At 32.2% G+C, this 15,826-nt stretch overlaps 1 protein-coding gene across 1 annotated transcript in view; it reads left to right on the plus strand.

Moving 5' to 3' along the window:
* The first annotated feature begins 3,378 nt into the window (after positions 1–3,378).
* LOC148614191 (uncharacterized) overlaps positions 3,379–15,826 on the plus strand; it is a 32,091-nt gene continuing 19,643 nt past the window's right edge. The window contains exons 1-2 of the mRNA XM_088588104.1: positions 3,379–3,483; positions 9,654–9,933. The gene's annotated coding sequence lies outside the window, so the exon portion shown is untranslated. The remainder of the gene's footprint in view (positions 3,484–9,653; positions 9,934–15,826) is intronic.

Below are 15,826 nucleotides of genomic sequence, written 5' to 3' on the forward strand. Positions count from 1 at the left end.
GTTACTTAAAAAAAGGACGGTAAATCTAGATACAAGTATGTTCGACATGGTGGAGATTTCTCACATTTTGTAAAAGACAAAAATTCAAATCAGCTTCAAATTTATCGCACAATATCTTTAAAAATAGTTGGATCTGGTTAACAATTCACTTGACCAGCGTGGTGGACATGCTCTTCAACATACAGTCGGCATTCCAGTTGTTACAAATTGTGTTGGTAAATGAAAGAGTTATCAAGGAAACCAAGGTTATAGCGGTAATCAAACGAATGCAACCCAGGGACAAAGACCAGCCATGGAAAACAGACTTACACAAAGAACACAAAGTAACTAAAATCGTACATACAAAGTAACAAAAGCAAATGAGCAATTCGGACTCCACTAAAAACTGGGAGCATGGACCAGGCGCACCGGTAGGGTAAGCGTCCTCTGCTTTTCTAGAAACACCTGCCGAATTGCTCATAAAACGTCAAGTCCAGGGTAGACAAACGAGGAAAGGAAAACTATGACCCGTTGAATAAATCAGTTTTCATGGTGCAGATGGTTACACCATAACGATCCACGAGTTCATGATGACGATCATAAAATTTCTGTAGTGATGACTTCAATCCTGTAGCAACATAACCCTGTTTCAGAAGCCTATTTGTTAAAGTTCTGGCGCGATACAAAAAGTCTGCGTAGTTTCGGCAGGCTCTGGCATAACGTATGAGTTGTGATATGAACACTCCATACACAGGTCATGAAGGGATGTTGCCACAGATGAAAGGAAAGTTGACAATTCTGAATGAAAAGTCATCACGTTTGTCGTAAAGTTTGGTCAATAGTTTTCTTTTACCATCGATTTCTAGGTGTAGGTCAAGTTATGAGGCTGACATTTTACAGTGTCTGTAGTGTCCTTTATCTTAAGTTCTTTGAGGTAGATGCATCAAATCCCCGATATTAGGATTGTTTAAAGATAATACGTCATCTAAATAGCGGAAACTGAGATTAAAGGATCTAACCAAAAGATATTTTTTCTTTCGGATCAAATCAGCTGTATAGACAGCCTCATAAGAGTGAAGGAAAAGGTCAGCAAGTGATGGAGCACAATTTGTTCCCATTGGAATGCCGACAGCTTGTTGAAAAACACGTCCACCACATTGGACATGTTTTCGAATAAAAATTCCAGCATTTTGTAAACATCTTCCTCTGTATATTTGGAAGATGATTTGGAATTATTTTTTACAAAGTATGAGGAATCTCTACCAAGAACTATATATTTGTATCCAGGTGTACCATCTTTTTGAAAAAACAACGATGTATAATGTTTTTAAGTCGAAATTTTAAATGCGTCTGGGGAGTAGAAGTATACCATGTTGAAAAATCATAGGTTTTAATGCTATTATATTCAGATAATAGTCTTGAAATGATTTTTCGAATTTTTCATGATCCACATTGAATTAATCCCATTACGGAAGTAACAACTGTTGTGGTAGGAGTGCAGACCCTCTTTGACAGTTGTTAGCATAGAAGTTAATAGTTTTGGAAGAGGTTTTGTGGTACATTTTGCAGATCCAGCTATGAAATTTGTTTGTATGGATTCTTGTGGAGTTTATGAATCCAGTATATAGAGGGTAAATCACAATCATTGTCCTTGGTAGTGAGACCAAGAGGATTACACAGATTTATGGTTTTCCACAATCTCTTCTTTGGAGAGTGTGGTATCAGGTCTTATCACTGCTATTATTTTCTACGTCTACCTCTGATAATAAACATTTGATCTAAAACGTTTTGCAGACAAAAACAATGTTGTTTTGGGTTTTGTCTGCTGGTACGACAACATATTTGTCATGTATAGTAGACATTGTTTTTGCTACATCGGGGTCTTTGAAAACTGATGTAGCTTTGGCACTCATTGACCTACTTAAAACTTTCATTTGATTCAAAATTAAAGTCCTCACAGCCTTTAACCACTCTGACAGAGAATTAATGCCTTCCTGTTCTCGTTTTATCCATTTTCTTGCATAGACCTCGACTACATCCATAAGAACTTAATAGCAATAATTCCAATTTATGGAGCGTGGTTCAAGGATATTACGTAGAGATTCGTTTTCGATGATGGTTAAATCTCCCGTAATGACGTGACCAGAAGAACCATATTTTAATAGAGAGTTTTTGCAAGAACAGTCAGGTGATTTAGCCTTGAAGTCCTCAATCTCGAGGTTCTGCAATAGCCTTTTTATAATTGAAAATTTTGGATGAAATGGGTGAAGTGTATGAATCTGAAATAATTGGTATGAATATGTTTTTAAAATGTGAGAGAATTCTGTTGGTAGCGTTTTCGAGATGGGGGTGTTAGCCAAATTAATTGCATCTATGCATTTGTTGACAAATGGTAGTGGAAAATTTATCGTTTTTGTTCATCTTGACTTTTCACACACACTGGTTTAAAGAGTGCGTGGAAACCAATATCTAAAATGATGGCAACAAATCTATCTGTATAATGATAAGGTGGGGTCATATACAGGAGTGTCAAGACTTAATTTGTAAAGGGAGTGTAGAAGAGTGAGAGGTATAGAATAAAGTTTGGTTCTAATGTGATGAAGTCCCAAATATTTTGTATGAAAGGAAGGAGACCATCTATGGAGACATCGTGTAACTTAGGTGACGTATAGTGGCGATGGCCATGACTCCTTTCCCGTCTTGGATTTTTTGTCAAATAAATGCATCGCATTTATGCTATTGTTATATTGGCTTGAAAAGTTTCCATACTTTTGATGTTGTCATTGCATCAGTAAGATATGGCAGTACCTAGTCTGCGTATCCAGTACTCCTCTTTTTTCCCTACGATAATTTTTACCTAGAACGGGACTGTTCGTAGGTAATTTTTATCTAAAATACGAACTGTCATAAAGAGGATTGAATGATCTTGTTGATTAAACTGTTGAACTAAAAACTAAAAAAACAATCAGAAGTAGTGCACTTGTTCAACTTATGTAAAAGCATCGTTCTTTTTCGTTTTGTTTTAGACATTTTCCTTTAACTACTTAAGAGGCTATACTTTTATACATGTAACTACAAATTTGTAATTTTATGTTTAAAAAAGTTACCCCTTATTTTGTCATCATCTTCGTTTTACAATTCCAATTAGGTAAAAATGATTAAATGTACTCGACAAAATTTACACCATGTTACCGGCTGGTCGGTAATAAAGATGGGCCTTCAACGATATTCAAGACTTTACCTGATATTTATATCGCGTCTGTAATCAACATTTACAAGATAAAGTTCTTTTGTCGAGTAATTCAACAGTGCTTACATAGCATTAAGTGGGCATTCAATTGATTGTTCTCTTACATCATCACCGTTGACAAATATTTTAAAAATATAAATCTACATGTACGTTTTTAAAGTTACCTGAAGTTTAAGAACACTCACAATTGACTCCTTTAAATTATACGATATTCACGGCTTAAGTTTAATTTGAAATGGCATTTCCTGTTGCAAGTAAGTTATCTTTATTTAAGTATATACAGCAAGTTATTATTGAAATTAATTGAGTAAATAAAACATACAAAAGTTGATAATTACAATTACTACGTTTTAATTCATAGAAGCAAACTAACTTTTTTTAAAGTGAAGATATCAACTACGTCGCTAATTTATATTTCATATGTAAAACCGATTTTTCGAAGGATATATTGATGAACAAACCAACTTATCATTTGTTTAGAAAGTAAATCACACAAGGAACATACTATCTAAAAAATAGGACTTTTTATACGTAATTATGAATTTATGAATATCAGTGTAATGTAACACAGTACCAATGATGTTATTTCCTAAGAAATTGGAAATATCTAAATAGATTTTAATATCAACCTATGTTGAAATGAAAACTTTGTAACAATTTACGCAGTATATATCCATTGGTTTTTCATAAAGTTCTTTTACCGATAAAAAAAACTTGAATTCATATGATATAAACTGAAGATGTATCCATGTAAATATGACTTTAATAATACGATTTTTCAGTGACTGTTTGTTTTAATTTTCCTGTATATTGGCAAGTAATTTATCCATAACTCGATCTATTGAATATGTAGGTTATATTCAGTACGTCCTATAACAATAACATGAATGGATATTATGATATTGCATTTTTTTTTGTGAAGATAATTGCTCGGCAAATTGCTTTCCCTCTTTCCTGATTGCTCAAGTATATTTAGTCTGTGCAATTTTGTCTGTTATTCGGTGCGTCTTTATTCTCTTTAATATCAAGTAACCCCTTTAAATATTTCTCTCGATTTAAATATAAATGTACTTGAAGCTATCAAGTGGAGATTGAATGAAATATATGACATATTTAGTACTGCTGGGTAACACAAGTTTAAAGCAGTCATTATGATTGTTTGTGGTCGAGATCAAGGATACAATTTTTTTCGTTATATTTTCTAATATTTATCATTTACCAATATACATGTTATCTTTATACTCATGTTAAATAAAAACTACAACAAGGTTAAGACTGTCACGTTATACATCACTTTAATGTGAATAATACCGAATGGATACCAAGAACTATATATTGGCTGATGTTAAAGGTGTATTAAATATTACCGAGGTATTTTATTATGGTTCTTGTGAGTCCATTCAAAGATATAAGGTATTGCCAATACTGAAACGGATAGCCGTGAATGTTTAATGACAATTGTTTACACATCATTATTAAAGGTTATCATACCACTTGTAATTTTAGAAGTTTATTTTCATACTGCTATACAAATGAGTGTTCTGGTAGGTTATTTGTCTATAATTTCAATCGACACAACCATACTTTGATATATTTAATGTTCATTATCAGAGGGAGATGTAGACCTATACTGCCACTACACTCAGTGAAAATGGATAACAATAAATCTGTGCTATCTTCTTTTGGTCTGTCTACCAAAGACGATGATTGTGATTTACCAACTATGTACTGGATTTCTAAACCACACAAAAATCCACACAAACAACGTTACATAGTTGGATCTGCAAAATTTACCACCAAACCTTTTCAAAAAACTTTTTAACTGCTATACTCACAGCTGTCAAAGAGGATCTCCGGCATTCCAATGGGAACAAATTTTGCTTGTTCTTCTATTTGCTGCCCTATTCCTTCACTATCATGAGGCTGACTTTATAGCTGATCTGAAAGTCAGCCGATCTGATCTGAAAGAAATTTAATGTGTAAAGGATATCTTCTGAATCAAGAGATTTGTATTTACTGTGGGTGTAAACGAAAGTGATGTACTTTTCTGAATTCAGTTCAGCTAACGTTATGTGGTAGTACCACATTGTTGATGTTCATAGTTCACCATTGCAACTTTACTATTTCATCTGCATGTACATTGTTATCAATTTTTACAATCGTTGAGCATTTGAGTTTTACACAATTTAAAAATCTAGTCTTATTACTTTTCTTATGAATCAGATCTTGAAAACTTTATTAATGATTTAGTTCGAATGTCTCCTTTTTTAAAACGTACAATAAACTCGTTGAAATTCACTTAGTTATATGCCTAATATCTTATTTGAACGACACACCCAACATAATGCAAAAAAGATATTTGTCTATTCTTATTTTGTTTTACGAGTTGGTATTTTAGAAACAGGGCTCAGTTTTGAAAAAAAAAAAGATATCTATTTGCGGATTCTTCTTAAATATTTCCTCAACTGAAGTTTTATACAATCAACTTGCTACAAATGGAATATTTTAGGGATTTGAGTAAAATCTCAAGTTGATATTTTTATTAAGAGTTCGGGTCTAGTCCTTTCTGTTCTCACTTTCGCTTAATTTTTGGTTTTGTTTTGTTTTTTGGGTTTTTTTTATTTCTTTTTTGTTTTTTATTTTGTTTTTTTTTTGTTTTTTTTTTATTTCTTTTTTGTTTTTTTTTGTTTTTTGTTTTTTTATTTGTTTTTTGTTTTTTGTTTTTTTGTTGTTGTTTTTTTTGTAAATTGAATCTGAATTCCGATGACAAATATTTTCCGACATTTTTTAACTGCATATCGTTTAATAACATATTATCTTATCCCAACATTTCCATTCTACATGTGGGGTTTTAATGCACGAAAGGTGCATACTGGCATACGTTATTCATTTATGATATCAGGCCAGTTGACTTACAATAATGTTCATGAGTCGAAAGTGTTCTTTATGTTACGAACATAAATTGGTTTTATGTTCCCTCTGCATCAGTGAATATGTTTCTTTCTTAACTCGTCCAAACTTCTTGTTTAATAATATTATTATTGAATAACAATTAATATTTCAAAAAAAATCAACAGGAACAGCGATCATTTTAAATTTTGTATTATTAAAAAATAGTTATACTTGCATTACTTGAGAAAAAAATCATTACATATATGTAAGTACTTCTCCATCTATGAATCATGCAAAATGTGATTCATGGTTGAAAAGCATGCATATTTTTATTTTTGATATTTTGTTTGAATTGCCATAGTGAAAAGAAATTAACATTCCGTTTTACACATTACCCGTGTTCTTAGGAGATGAAAATAATATAGAATGCGCTGTATATTTCAAAATTAAGGGAGATAACTCTAAATGACACTAAATACAATAGAATCTATTGTATTTTCAATGTTGATTATCTACAAACAGCAGGCAGATTTGAATGAATAATTACACAATTCATATCACAGAACCATAAAACAAATGAACTACAAAAATAAAGATATGTAGCCTTTTTGGGGGTGAATAACATTTTTTTTAAGTTTTTGCATGATTCTTACCAAGACAGCACTTTAACATTTCACCTTTGCAATGGTTCAGCATTAGAGTAGTAATATTTACATTTTGTGATACAAAAAAGTGTTTTTCAACGGCGATTTAAATTTTACTACTAGTATACTTAAAATGTTCTTTATGACATGAATCGCGTGCCATTTTTAAATCTCTCATCGTTTTTGTGATTATATAACATACATTGATTTCGTTTTTCACATTTGTCATTTGTCATTCTAACAGAGGTCAACGAATACAATACTATCTTTCCTATTTTAAGTGCAATGCTCAGCTATTTATATAAGATTCAAACCTAAGATGTCAGAGGTTAAAATACAGTAATGTCGTGTAATATTAGTAAAATTATTTTCAACAGACAGTAAATATTTGCAGAATTAACAAAAAAGACATAAAACAATGATGTATTTGATGTAGTCTACAAAGATATATATATATAGAAAGAGGGTCTCCTGTCCTACTACGACACTTGTTACTCCCGTAATGGTATTAATTTAATGTGGATCCTGAGAAATTATAAAGATCTACTGGAAACCCTTATTTCAAGATTATCATTATACAATAGTATCAAAACCTATGATTTTTTAAACACTTTACACTTCTAATCTCCATATTCAGATTAAATCCCAACTCAAAAACATTATATATCGTTTTACTCCAAAAAAGGCCGATACACCTTGATACAAATATGTAGTACTTGGTACAGATTCCTCAAATTTTGTAAAACACAATTCAAATCAACTTAAATCTCGCCACTGAAGATGTTTTAAAATAACTGTACTTTTTACCGCCAATATGTTTGACCAGTGTGGTAGACGCGTTTTTCAACAAACGGTCGGCATTCTTATTGGAACAGATTTTGATGGTAAAGGAAAACTATTATCTAAACTATACAACAAATGCGATGACTTTTCATTCCATATTGTCAACTTTCCATGAAAATTGATTTATTCGACGGGTCATTGGTTTCTATTCCTTGTAGAACCAACATTCCAGAGGTAACTCCTTGAAAGAGTAATCAAGGGAACCAAGGTTATAGCGGTAATCAAAAGAATGTAATCCAGGACAAAGACCAGACATAGAAAACAGACATACACAACAAAGAAAATAAAGTAACTAAAATCATACATACAAAGTAACAAAACCAAATGAGCAACTCAGACTCCATTAAAATCTGGGAACATGGACCAGTTGCACCGGTAGGGTAAGTGTCCTCTGCTTTTCAAGAAAACCCGCCAAGTTGCTCATCAAAAGTCAAGTCCAGGGTAGACAAACGAGGAAAGGAAAACTATGACTCGTTGAATAAATCAGTTTCCATGGTGCAGATGGATACACCATAACGATCTAGGACATGAGTCCATTTTTATCGATATATGTTCATATTTGAACATGTAAGCATTTTAACTATCAATAAATGACGGGATTAAAACTCACTGAAATCATAATTTTTTTGCAAAAGCATATTGACATTAGCTATATTAAATTCGCCTCAAACAGAACCCGTTTTTATATTACTATCTAGATAAAAAGATATGTGAATTTTTGTTTAATAGAATGATTCATAGTGAAGAGCTCTATAATTAAAGAAAGTAATAGGGTCCAATTTTTTTTTATTAGTTTTATATGATTGTATTTTTTTCTGTAGTTTACAATGTGAATATTGATCAGTGATCGTACATGTAACTGTGTCTGGTTCACGTTTTGTCCATGCTCTTGTTAAGAAAATCCAGGGACCAAAAGATATTTTTTCGTCTACAGATGCTATACTTTCTGTTTAAGATTTTTATTTTTGAAGAAAACCACACTTAAATCTCCCACTAAAATCAACCAAATCAAACCAAATGAAGAACAATAACTCTTGCAAAGTGCTAATTTCATGTACAATCTATTAAGATTTTAGCTCACCTGACCGTCGGCCAGGTGAGCTATCGCCATCACTTAGCGTCCGTCGTCGTTGTCGTTGTTAACAATTTCTTTAAACATCTCCTCTGAAAGTATCAAATAGACTTGCATGAAACTTTAAATGATTGTTCATTAGTGTATACTGCACAAAATGACTTAATATAAGTTAAGGATTTGCAAATAAGGGGCGAAGCTGTTTCTCTTCATATAACGAGTATGTCGATAACATATCGCCTTGTAATAATTTGATTTATTTCGACAAAGTAGAATTCGTGGGACTTTCTGAGCAGAACATCGTTACAATGGCTTTTGAATGTACTGCCACAAAAACGAAAAAAAAACAAGTCACATCTGATTGTAGTCGTTGCTTTTTAAACTTAATAATCGGTCTACAACACATCAATCGGTATAACTGTTGAATACTAAGTAGCCCCTTTAAACTGATATATGCGTCATTTGCATTATTATCATACATGTCGCTGGTTTAAATCATATATATAATCCAATCAGTTCAAACTCAGTGCATTACAAACTAAGTTGAAATATGAGATAGAAAGGCATCCTATATATCATTTATAAGGTATTTTCAGTTTAATGCTTTGTTGACCCAGTCTTTATATTATTGAGAACTGAGTATCGTATGAGCAACTTTTACCCATCTTGTGCATTTCGTCACTTGTTTCAGGATTAGATATATGAACATGAGCACATGTAAGACTTCTTACTTCATGCAGGTCTAGGAAAACGTTCATTATAGAACAAGAGTAATCAAGGGAACCAAGGTTATAGCGGTAATCAAAAGAATGTAATCCAGGGACAAAGACCAGACATGGAAAACAAACATACACAACTAAGAACAAAAAGTAACTAAAATCATACATGCAAAGTAACAAAAGCAAAAATTGTCTTGTTTGTTTAAAATCGGTTACACGAGGGTTTTCATAAGAAATACTTTTCTTTGTCATAGAGCAAATCAGGCACATACTATTTATGTCCTTCACTTTAATGAAGAACATGTGCAAAGAGGAAGAAAACTCTCCTTGCAAAGAAATATCAATAAAAGACATTCAAGAAAATGGGCAACACGACGAAAAACACAATGACTGTCTCTCCCCTGCATGTTTCCATCAGACAATCAAACAGTCTCTTGAGTGTACAAGACAAGAGGGTCTACTATCTGTGATAGTAAATGGCATACTTCCAAACATTGTTACCAGTCGGAAAAGGGAAGTAACTCTGGATGAAAAGTAAGTAAAATTGTAAGCAATTTGAACAAATATTATTTCAAATTTAATATTACAGCAAGTACTGATGATATGATTAACCGTGTATGTTCTGGATTCCTTAATTCCACAAGAATCTATACAAACAATATAACATAGCTGGATCTGCAAAATGTACCACCAAACCTATTTCAAAATTTTAAGTTCTAAAGTCACAACTGTCAAAGAGGGTTTCCAGTCCTACCTCAACATTTGTTACTCCCGTATTAATTCAATGTGAAATTCTGAAGAAAAAAATAGAAAGGTCTTGTAGAAACCTTCAATTCAAGATTATTATCAGAATATAATAGCATTAAAACCGACGATTTTTCAACACTGTATATTTCTATTCCCCATACTCAGTTGAAATCCCGAATTAAAAACATCAGACATTGTTGTTTCTAAAAGAAAAAGATGGTACATCTAGATAAAAATATATAGTTGTCAGTAGAGATACTTTGTTAAATAATTCCAAATCATCTTCCACACATACACAGAAAGTAGTGCTTGAATATTGATCGACAACATAATTGTACAGTCTGATGGACGCCTTTTTCAACAAACAGTCGGCCTTCCAATGGGAAAAGATTTTGCTCTTGCTGACTTATTCCTTCACTCCATCACTTTAACTCTTGGTCCAATTAAAAGTTTAAAAATCTCCTGTACGTAAATCAACAATGAAGCTGAAAATGTAGAAGCTAAAATTATTTAAAAAATAAAAACATTCTTTTCGGTAATTTGTGTATTAGAAATTGGTTTTCAAAAGTGTAAAAAATGAGACTTCTTGAAACTCTTACGATAAAATTAATAATGCCATGTTTGTTATCATAAGTTAAAACTTCTTATTTTCCTTCAACCGTAAAAGAGCCCATATGATAAAATGATTGTTTCTTTGAAAATCGATGACTCTTTTGAATAAAACAATTTGAGTAGACATGTCTTTATAATGGCAACATCTTAAAATTTTAATTAAAATATAAATATGAATATGACAGACATGACTTAATTCTCGGATATGGCCGTCTATAAGTCCGTATTTCTTAAACAATGTCTTCCGCAACAAGTTGGGTACAGTTTAAACGGAATTGAGTGCAAAAATAGTGTCAGCCACTAGATTGGCAGTTACTGTTTTAATTGGGAATAAATACTTATAGAACCTTATGTATATAACTAGATTTTAAAATGCAAGATACACTTATATAACCTCCTTTTCATTAGTGCCTTGACATCAACTTCGGATCAGTTTAGAAAATTATTTCAAAGAGAGGACAAGTCAAAGAGTTAACATAATTAAACGGATATTTGTTTTGGCTAATGCGTCCGACGCTAGGATCATGTAAACTTCTCTTTTTGTTATACAATGTATACCTGCTAGCTTGTAAGCAAACATAAATAACTCTTGTCCATTTTGTCCGTCTACTTGATCGTATTTTATGCATTCTTTTGCGTGCTCAACCACACATAATGACTCTTTTTTGTTTAGAGTACTACTTGTTTACAATTTACTTTTGAATCTTGAATTTCCTTAGAATTTGGATCTAGTGTTGCTGATCAGAGATTACTCCTTGAGACATGAAAACGTTATACTGAAATTTACAATAGTTTTATAATTGGTATTTCTGTATTAACAAACAAAAACGACAAACTCATATTTTCTCTATATTTGTTTTGTACATTCAACAGTATTTGTACTTTTAATGTTTTTACATTGTCTGTTTTTCAATTTTGTTCGTTATTGGTTTACTATGGACATTTACCAGTGACACCACCTCATACGAAGAAGGTTTAAACAAAGAATGCTAAAGCGTTGCTTGTGGAGACATTCCTCAGCTTTGTAGGTAGCGTTCTTTTATACAAAGCCATGATAGCCGAGTTCATAGAGAAATTATGTCTCTTTTAATCATGGATCCAAGTAGAAGTTGTGGTAAGCATTGAAATACATTCGAAAATATAAAAACAAGATCGTCAATACCTTTTTCCGTAATGATTGCATTAGTGTAATAGTAGTTTTACATTTTTCAGGCATACTTTTAAGACAAATTTTAAAGGAAGTATTCTGTCTTATCGTTATCGTATATCATATCCATAGATACAAGAGCTCGGGTACGGTGCCATGAAGTTAAGTTCTCCGTGACGCAATGGTACAATTTCATAAATTTCCATATCGTTTTTTTTTTTGTCAAACCATCTGAATATCTACCGATCTAGTCATCACTAGACCTTCAAATTTAAATGTCAAATACACATATGACATTTAATCATCAATTTTTTACACGTTTTGTTTTGTTTTTTATTTGTTTTTGTGACTACCTTTCTTAATGGATTTTTTTCTTTCTTTTTTTACATTTGTTTTGTGGGGAGGGGGCTTTTGTTTTATTCTCATTTTTGTAATTTAAACATTAAGCTAAGCGAAAGTATTTCGAATGTTGCACCTCATAATTGTTCTGTTTAGTGAAAAGCCATTGCATTGTCATATACTTGATTTTATTTCCTATTACGACTAACTCAAAATGATTTTCCTTTTAGAAACCTTGTAACTTCGGTGTATGTAGTATTATCCCCAAGTTCTTCCATTTCAACGCCCTGAGCCGTACTTGTCTACCTTGCAGTACTAAAGTATACAAAGCGGGTAAAAAGCATTTGTAAGGGACCTTGCATTTTTTAAATTAAATAGAATTCACAAATGTATAGAGGTATAATATTTATAAAACTTAATTACTGAGGTCATAACACAAACAATTACAATAGAAAAGAAAAAAATCAGCTTTAAGTTTTAAACGTCGTTGTGATAAGCTGGTTCATATTGTTGTTGAAGTAAATCATACAAACACACACTGTCCTTCCAATATTATAGTTTGACCAATGAAACCATTTTCTTTACTATTACCAATGTTGGTCTGTAATAAATATAGACCTTTTCAAAAGATTTTACTTAACGTTCACAATAATAAATCTTTATCGCAGAAATTCCTGAACTCGTGGATCGTTATGATGTATCCATCAGCACCATAAAAACTGATTTATTGAACGGGTCATTGTTCACCTTTCCTCGTTTGTCTACCCCGGACTTGACTTTTTATGAGCAACTCGGCGGGTATTTCTTGAAAAGCAGAGGACGCCTACCCTACCGGTTCACCTGGTCCATGCTCCCAGTTTTTAGTGGAGTCCGAGTTGATCATTTACTTTTGTTACTTTGTATGTATGATTTTAGTTACTTTATGTTCTTTGTTGTGTATGTCTGTTTTCCATGTCTGGTCTTTGTCCCTGGATTACATTCTTTTGATTACCGTTATAACCTTGGTTCCCTTGATTACTCTCTGAAACAAAATACAACAAATTGAACGAAATATATACACCGTCAAAGTTAAAATATGAGTCAGCACTACAAATGTTTGAATGAGAAAGGATCAACGTTTGAAAAGACTTTAGTATAAACACTGACATTTTGTAGTGGAGTCCGATATCCTCATTTGCTTTTGTTGCTTTATATGTGTGATTTTAGTTACTTTGTGTTCTTTGTTGTGTATGTCTGTTTTCCATGTCTGGTCTTTGTCCCTGGATTACATTCCTTTGATTACCGCTATAACCTTGGTTCCCTTGATTACTCTTTAAAGAGAAAGGGAAGTTCTTATCTAAGGCTAAATTTAATTATGAAGTTGATGATACTACCAGCACAATGAAGGTTGCATCTTCTTTTTATCTATAGTTCAAAACTTTTCTGCTGCCCTGTGACAACCTTGAAAGAAATATTCATACCAATATTTAGCTTATTTTTTTGTGTTGTAACAATGCAGTGCCCCGTTTTTTTGTCCCTTTCTCATTTTCACTATTTTGCTCCCATTTTAGTACGACTACTTTTTTTGCCGTTGAAAAATAAACTTCTTGTTTTTTTATAGAACGAATATTACCTATGTGATTGATTTCTCATTTTATGTAAAGCTTATTATGGGTTTTGTTAGGGGGATGGGAGTTGCACACTAAATATATGACAACATATCATACGAGAAAATATTCTTTAGGGGTGAATGTGTATTCTAACTTGCTCAGTCGACAGCTGCAATTGCATTAGAATGCACATCTTTTAGACATCTCAAGACGACATGTAGAATCTGGTATGTAGATTACTACACAGCAATCCTTGTTAGACACACACTTATGAACAGAAAAAATAATGATCTTGTCCTTTCATCAATTGTCGAATAGCTTATTTCCATAGCAATATTTGTCTGAATGTCCATATAACTTTGAATGGGTTTTATGACTACTGCTTTTTTCTAAAATTTCACTAAACAAAAGTAAGTTATAGAGATTTCCACTGCATGTAATTTGAATTTCTAAAATGTGAATTGTAATTTCATTGCAAAATATTTGCAAATGCTACACATCATTTAAACATTATAAAGGCAGTGTTTAGAACCATATATTATAGTTAATGAAATGAATTTCTGATTCTTTCAGTTATTGTTGTACATAAGTCATCTGAACTTATAGCTATAGAATATATCGGTCTATAAATTCATGTGTATAAGCATGTTACAGTCAACTACGCTCAAGATGCATTGGGCAGTGTAAAAACGTTTAAAACTGGTATTTTGACCGGGGTATTTCTAAGTCTTTTAGATATGTAAACCTATATAGAGTAGACTCGGCGACTGACTACGTTGGTACTAAATTATTTCAAGGAGAAAAAAATATCATCCGGGACGAAGTCTGAGTATGGTGATCTAGTGCATGAATACCACCCTCAACCGTAATCAATATATGTTATATTATACTGGAAATCATTAAGTTCGTGTTTGAGCAAATTTTCAAGCATTTGTTATGGAGTATTTCCGAACACTTTACTTTCTCTCTCTTTCTTCCTTGTTGATGTCCCCAAGGGGAAAATAACTTTCGGGCGAAATATATATATGATCTGTATAGGGTAATTTTAGTGGAGCGGAAATGGCCGGTGATATTCATTTACAATAAATGTCTTTTTGTTACCAGAATCATTTAAAATAACAAAAACATTGAGAAAGGAACAAAAATTACAATCTTCCGCTGTGATGAGTGTGAACTACTTGACCAACAATAAACAAGTATAAGTCAACAAAACGAAAGTCCAAATTCGCTACAAAAGTCTTTGTTTTTTAGGGTTTTTTTTTTTTTTTTGTTTTTTTTGTTTTTTATTTTTTTTTGTTTTTTTTTTTCTTTTGTTTTGTTTTGTTTAGTTTTGGGTTTTTTTGTTATTGTTTTTTTTGTTGTTTTTTCAACTACTCTAAACACCCAATTACTTATATATTTTTTAGTAAATTCTTAACGCAGGGCCAAGGGCGGATCGAGGATTTCTGGTTTGGGTTAAATGCTTAGCGAAGCAAGCCAAAATAAATTTGGATGTACAATTCGTGAAAAATTAAGATTTCATGCAAATAAAGTTATTTTACCCATTTTTGTTGGGGGATGGGGCGTTCACCCTGCACATCTGTCCTTTGATCCGCGCCTGAATGCATTACCTCTCACGGTATGTGATGCGACTCATTTATCTGCATTGGTATGCATATTCAGATATGATACTCATAACTTTATTTTACACCTAAGTAGGAGATAAGCATCCTTAAATTAAGCGCATTTTTTCATATAGTTACTCGTATGCGGACACTTTTATTCAGAAGAACGAGGTTTGAAAGCAAGAAATTTTAATTATTTTCGGAAAACATGAAATATAGGCAGCTGGTGATTTAGACTTACAAACGTGTACATGTAGTATTTATAGGAAAGTAGCAACTGTAAATGAAACAAAACTCTAAAGAGAAAATGGTAAAATCAAATAACAAAACAAAGAATAGTTTTTACTTTGAAAACGCCATTCAACATTCATTTGATTTTAGGGAGATCT

The sequence above is a fragment of the Perna viridis genome, chromosome 6 (genome assembly GCF_037379345.1).
Source record: "Perna viridis isolate PV_CMFRI_1.1 ecotype Kerala chromosome 6, ASM3737934v1, whole genome shotgun sequence".
Classification (NCBI taxonomy): Eukaryota; Metazoa; Mollusca; class Bivalvia; order Mytilida; family Mytilidae; genus Perna; species Perna viridis.